Genomic DNA, 6,404 nt, shown 5'->3' with positions numbered 1-6,404 from the left:
CCAACGCCTCGCGACCCCTCGACGACGCGCCACTAGACGACACGGCCGTCCACTGTGGCGTCTGGATGATTGAGATTCGGGTGTTGCCTCGTCTCGGCCGACGGATAGATCCCTCTGACTGTAACGTGAAATGGGAAATTTTTCGTTAGACGGGTCGTCCACGATCTTCTCGATTATTTCGAAAAAATTTCGGAAGAACGAGAGAGAGAGAGAGACTTTACGTTCGTACATAAAGTGTGTAATGTTATTAGACGTTATATTGGGCTGCGTTCCAAAGAATTGAAAAGGGACAGCCTTTAACGAGTCTCCATCGAGGGGGAAAAAGTATAAAAATTGGTATAAAAATTCGCGAGCGACGCACAAAGAAAGAAGCACGGCCCTCTTCCATCGGCTGTGTCGAGTGGTTTTTCAACGAGTGGCGAAATCACATTAAAAGAGTGGAGTATCTTCGAAAGGCTTTCACCCCGGCTGGGCCCCGCGTTATCGGCTCCTTTTCACGATCGCGCATTGATACGGAACACCGCTTCCGGTTACTCGACCCACTCCTTCTCGCCCTCTGAACAGAGTCGAACGAGAGCCAATCGTTTCCCGCCTCGTATTCGCATAATACCCTCTCCCCACCACCCTTTCTCCGACAAAGCCCTCTCTTGCCTCAATCCTCGCCCCTCCCCCCTTCCCCTTTCCTCGCTTTATTCCTCTGCTCAGGATAATTTGGAACTCGAACGGCGGCGTGAGAATTTTAACGATTGCTACGGATAAGATGGGAAACGTCTTCTTTAAAGCTGACTATGAAAACTATATTGAATACAGTCGCGAGGAATAGAATGGGAATTTACGAATTGGACTTTTATTTCCCGAGAACAATTCAAAAATTTCGGCTATTCTATCTGAAACGATTATCTTCCAAACTTTCGTCCATTCGCGTGTCCACTTCGGGCAAAAATGCTTAATGGATGGAGAAGCACTCAGAACGGCGTAACCGTTCCTCAAGATCCTCATTTCCGGCCGAGCAGTCGGCTAAAAAGAAAGCTCGAGAAACTCGCCAAGACGAGAGGGAAGTGCACCCGAACTATCGCTCCCCTCTTCGGCCAAGTTCGAGTGTTCGTCCACTCTGGAAACGGTCGAGCTTGTGTCAAGAAGAATATTCAGCTGGTCGCGCGATTATCGACGAGACAAACGCCAATAAAAGGGATTGCAGTCATTGCGTTGGGCCGAGTGGCCGTCTTCCGCAACCGGCGTCTCGTGCAATTGCGGAAGCAGTCCTCTTCGAACGAAATCGAGAGGGAAAGAAGAGCTTTCCTTTAATCCTGTGCCCTTTCTTTTCCTCGCTTTCTTTCCCCTATCCTTTTCTGTCCATCTTCCTTCCTTTGCTTCTCAATGTGTCACTCTGTTCTTCCTATCTTCGTGCACGTGTCTTTTGTCTCAAACACACGATCGCTCCCCTCTGTTCTTCGAGGTAAATTGGTGAACATCGAGGCTCTTAGGCTCGTGTCCTTCGAGAACTTGGTGATGTCTCTTTCTCTTTCTCTCGGAAGACAGCGAGAAAGAAGGAGAGAGTTGTGAAGAGTTCAGTGAACTGGCAGCCATTTTAAGTGAACGTGAGAGAACGTCGGTACGCATTCCTCTTTTTCTTCTGTTCTTTTTTTAAAGTTTGTATTATAAAGATGATATTTATTCGTGGATCTTTAAGTTCTAGACATCGAAACGATTTTTTCTTTTTTTTTTTTTTTTGTCAACTTTCGTATTCTAGAATTCGTTTTTCTAGAATCAATCATTCAAAGATGTTATTAAAAATTATACGTATTTAAAATTACGAAGCATGTATCAATAGCCAGGTAAAAACGAATCGAACACAAGTTAAAAAGGAATAGAGGAAAGAGAGGAGGGAAAGAAAAATTGTAGGTTAAATAATATTTGAATGGAAACGGTTAACTCGTTTCTCAGCTCTCTTTCCGGTCTCGTCCTCCGCATCCTCTGCGTATAGGGGCGAGTTCCGCCCCTTCCCAGTCGAAACATAGAGCGGTAGACAACGCGTGGTATTTTTCAATTACGCGACTACACGCCGTCTTTTGCGGTCTCTGTGCGGCTCGTTCGCACTCCCTGGCTGCGGTCTAAACGTGAAAAAAACGCCACCACCATGGTCGTTTTAACGGTGAATAAATAACCGGCGATGTTTGAATTTTCTGCCGGAAGTCGTGCCGCATCTCGCGTCGCGCGGCAAATGGAATCGAAACGTTCGAAGGGAAGATAAACTATTTAATTTACGTATTACACTTGAATTTTCATCCATTTTTTTTTTCATTCGTCTTTTAAGCTTTTAATCTATTTATTAGCTTCATATATTTGTCTAATCATATAATAATAATATTTGTTTGATTAGAAAATTTTTATAATTCGTTGGAAGAAATTTGAATAGGAGGAATAAGTTGATGATGAATTTATTTGTTTTATTTAGAAAAAGAAGAAAAGGCATGCGTGTATTATAGTTTTAAAGCGTATGCTCTGCTCTATAGAGGATTAATAGTGCGTGGATCAGTATGCGGATGAATCAAAGTTGAATAGGAAGTGAATGAATTGAACACATACACTTCATTCTCGGTTGGCATTGACGTTACAATTTAGGGTTTGTGCAACCTTTACACACCGCTACTTGTACAAATTATCCGACTTGATTTATATAACTCGTTTACAATGCATCGAGCCATTTTTTGTTTCCGTTCTCATACTTGTTTCTTTTTAATTCTCATCGATCTCTTTTCTCCCCTCCTTTCCTCCACTCGAACAGACGTCCAACTCTATCTATTCTTTTGTAAATCAAAAGAGTAAAATATTTTTCCCCTTCCTTTACAATTTGATCGAAAATTTGATTTCAAATTGTTTACAACTCGATATTCAAATATATATATATATATCTATCGTTTTGAAAGAGAAACTCATTTTTGTTTTAGAACGCGTACATAAATCTCTGGACAAATATGTTAAAACCGTTTTATCAATCTTTTCACCAACGATAATTCCATCGAGAACCAATTTCCACTTCGAAATTGAAACACACAGGGTATTGAAATAACATTGTACAACGCGATAATTTCATTTCATCGCACAAGCAACGTAATAACGCTTCAAAAAAAAAAAAATCGTTGCATCGATTTTTCCCCGAATAATCCCGCCCTAAACAAATCGCGTCAAAATATCAAAACGCATTCCAAACACGTTTTTATACGCATAAAATCGTTTACTTCGATCGATCCACTCGAAAATTATCAAAATCATCCGAGCACGAGAGCGTGGCCTTATTTCTCCCCTGCCATCTCTAAACCATCTCGTTCGAAACGCAGCAAAAGTTGATTCCTCAAGAGCCGTCGATACTTGCCAAGAAGCTGAAACCACCCCACCACCACTCTCGTCACCATCCAAAAGGAAAATGTTTTCGTTCCAGCCAACTCCTCCTCTCCTCGGGCAGTCGTTGCTGGATATGTAGGTTAACCCCGCTGCACCCTTTCTGCCTCTCCAGTGTAGTACTACACGACGACACCGGGGTTGCCGGTGGTATTGATCCCACGACCAGGGTTGCCGGAAGGTTCTCAAGTTAAAAATACACGGCCTTACGGAGTCGCGCGGCTTTGCCAACCGTTTTCGTGCCTCCTTTCTGGATATTTTCTCTTGCGGAGAGCTCCTCCAATAAAGGAAGAGAGAGAGAGTGAAAGAGAAAGAGGAGGAGGAGTCGAGGGACGATTAAAGGTGACTGATAATTATCGTGGAAGCGAGCGTTGTTGTTCAAGTTTCTCGCGACCTCGAGCGTTTTACGACGCGGTCTCAACAACTTATTAAACAACCGCAACCCCTGCTAATTAAGAGACAAGACACTCGTTCCGTGCCTGTGGCGGCAATTAAAAAAACGAATCGCGAGGACGAGTCCAGGGTGAACGTGTGAAATTTAGAAATGGAGAATTTTAGGGACAGATGTGAATTTTTAGAAGCGTTCCTTTCTTTCTTTCTTTCTTTCTTTTTTTTAGTCAAAAGGAAGAATGGAAAAGGGGGTTACGATGTTTATTATAAAGTAAAGTATTGGAAGGGGTTGATAACCTCTGCTATCAACGGAGCGGTGGTGGTGTAAACCGGGGGTATTCCAAGAAGAGTCGATGAACGAAGAAAGGAAGGTAGTAGGATGGAAGTTGAATCCAAAGCGGAACAAGGATTGAGACACGATGCGAGTTGGAAATAAGATGGAAGGATGGGGTTGAAATTGGGTGGGATACAGGCCCAAACAGGGAGTCGAAGTGGGTCGTGTCGATGCGAGGGAGAAGTGGAGCAAAAGTAGTAGACCCGAACTAGGGCTGGCGCTAATGATAGTCGTCTGAGAATTTGGGGCGTAATTTCAAGTGTATTTTTTCGTCGGGGACGTTTCACGAAAGAGCGAGTGGGTAATTTTTAATTAGACAAGATTTTATGGAAAAGATGAAGACTATTAATTTTTAATATCGTCGATTCAATCTCTATGATTTCAATATTTATCTGAATTTATTACTGGACGTTTCGATAGATCAAAAAATGTAATCGAAAATCGACATCCATCTACTAAAACACATTTCTCCAGAATTTCGAAAGCCGTTGACGCTTGACTCGAAACAATTGTACAACGAAAGGGATGTTGACTATTAACCTTATGAACACACGTCACAAGGCTGTCGAGCACAGATGGCGGAAGCTTTGGCGAAGGGTGGATTCAAAGGACAGCCTTTTTCCCCCGTGCCTCCGTGAAACCTTGAGGGTGAGAGGTTGGTTGTAGGTGCGCGTAAAGACCCACGAGTACGCCCTTTCCACGCGGCTGCTGAATGGAGGCCACGTGGCACTCAAGGGCCACCGAATATGGGCCAGAGAAGTGTTCTTCACCAAGAACCAAGTCAATGGAGCACGAATCCATCCGGTTCCATCTTTCTCCCACTCTTTTCGATCCTCTTCTCCATCTATTCGTTATTTATTCGTTATTCTTTCGATATTCTTTCCTCTTTATTTTATTCGCTGCGAGAGGAATCGAAGAAGAAGAAGAACAAGTCCGACAATCGTGACGTATTAAGTGGCTCTCTCCCTTCTCCTATCGAGAGAGGCTGACGGCGTCGTCTCGATGAACGACGCGTAATTGCGCATCCGTGCATCAGGGGGAACTGTGCCGAGCGCTCCACGTGGTGCTCGACCGCGATGGAATCGATTTTAGGAAGGCGAGCCACTGTTTTTCCCCCAGAATTCTCTCCCACTTCTCTCTCTCTCTCTCTTTCTCTTTCGTGAATGCATGCACGAGCAGATTTCCGTTAAATGTTTCTCGCGGGGGGATTATATCGTTCCACTTTGAAACTGTAATATAGCGAAATGCGACGAGACTTGGCGATTTTCCGATTTTTTTTTTCTTCTTCTTTCGTGTTACTCGGTCGTTGACGAGAACCAATATTTTACTACGATATCTCTGAACGAGAGAATCGAGAGAGTATCATTAAAGTAATCGTAGATTTCGAAGATTTTTTATTATGAAATTGAAAAATGATGCAGATTATTATACAATTTTTTTACAATCGGAAGAAAATAAATAAAGAGAGAGAAAGAGAGAGAGAAATTTCTTATTAAATTAACGCGAGGTGTTAACGATCACAATTCATTCGCATTGTGGAAGGGAAGCTCGAAGATTCCGTGGAAGAAAAGTATTCGTCGAATGAAGAAGACGGAGTGGGAAGTGGATTTAATTATTGGCTCGACCTAGATTGGGTCAAGACACGGGTGCTCGACCCGACCTAGCCGCCCCTGCCTTCTGTCGCCCGACGTGGAAAGCTGTTTTAAATTGCTCCCTCGTCAAAACGCGAAACTAACTTCTGTTCCACTGAAAAATACTACCGTATTCGAACACGGGGCGAGGAGAGACGAGGAGAATAAGCGTGACACGATTACCTTACACACGAGCATCGAATAACGAGATGACGTTTACTTATAACGCGAGGAAAAAACTTTCTATAGACAATCCTTGAAATCTTGTTTCTAAGAAAATCATCAAAAATCATCTTCCCTTCGCATCTCTCCAGACTAATCCCCCCTCTCCATCCCATTCCCTTCGAATCTGTCCAACGACAACCCGATACACTAACTAACACCCCCTTCCCTGAACGCAGCAGAAGCCAAAACAACGTGACACAACAAGTTAGAATTAGGTTGTGAAGGATCCTCCTCCCAACTTGCTCCACCAAAGTTTCCAAGTTTCGTCCCTCGAACCTGTCGTCCTCTTCGATTCGCGAAAATTCAAGGCTGCCATCAACCCGATACGCGACGTGCAATGTTGCTCCTCCCCCCCTGCTCATCGTCGCAAACTCGATGGCAACGTTGCTACGAATCGGCCACGTTGGCGTAGCGATGCGCCTGTA

At 43.7% G+C, this 6,404-nt stretch overlaps 1 protein-coding gene across 2 annotated transcripts in view; it reads right to left on the bottom strand.

Moving 5' to 3' along the window:
* Window positions 1–6,404, bottom strand: part of LOC102672893 (protein Tob1-like) — a 98,003-nt gene that overhangs the window by 1,653 nt on the left and 89,946 nt on the right. For both annotated transcript variants that reach the window (XM_006617514.2, XM_031511361.1), the window contains one exon: window positions 1–118. The gene's annotated coding sequence lies outside the window, so the exon portion shown is untranslated. The remainder of the gene's footprint in view (window positions 119–6,404) is intronic.

Source organism: Apis dorsata, unplaced genomic scaffold (assembly GCF_000469605.1).
Source record: "Apis dorsata unplaced genomic scaffold, Apis dorsata 1.3 scaffold_309, whole genome shotgun sequence".
Classification (NCBI taxonomy): Eukaryota; Metazoa; Arthropoda; class Insecta; order Hymenoptera; family Apidae; genus Apis; species Apis dorsata.
The sequence above is the reverse complement of the archived record's forward strand: the minus strand, read 5'-3'. Positions and strand labels throughout refer to the sequence as shown.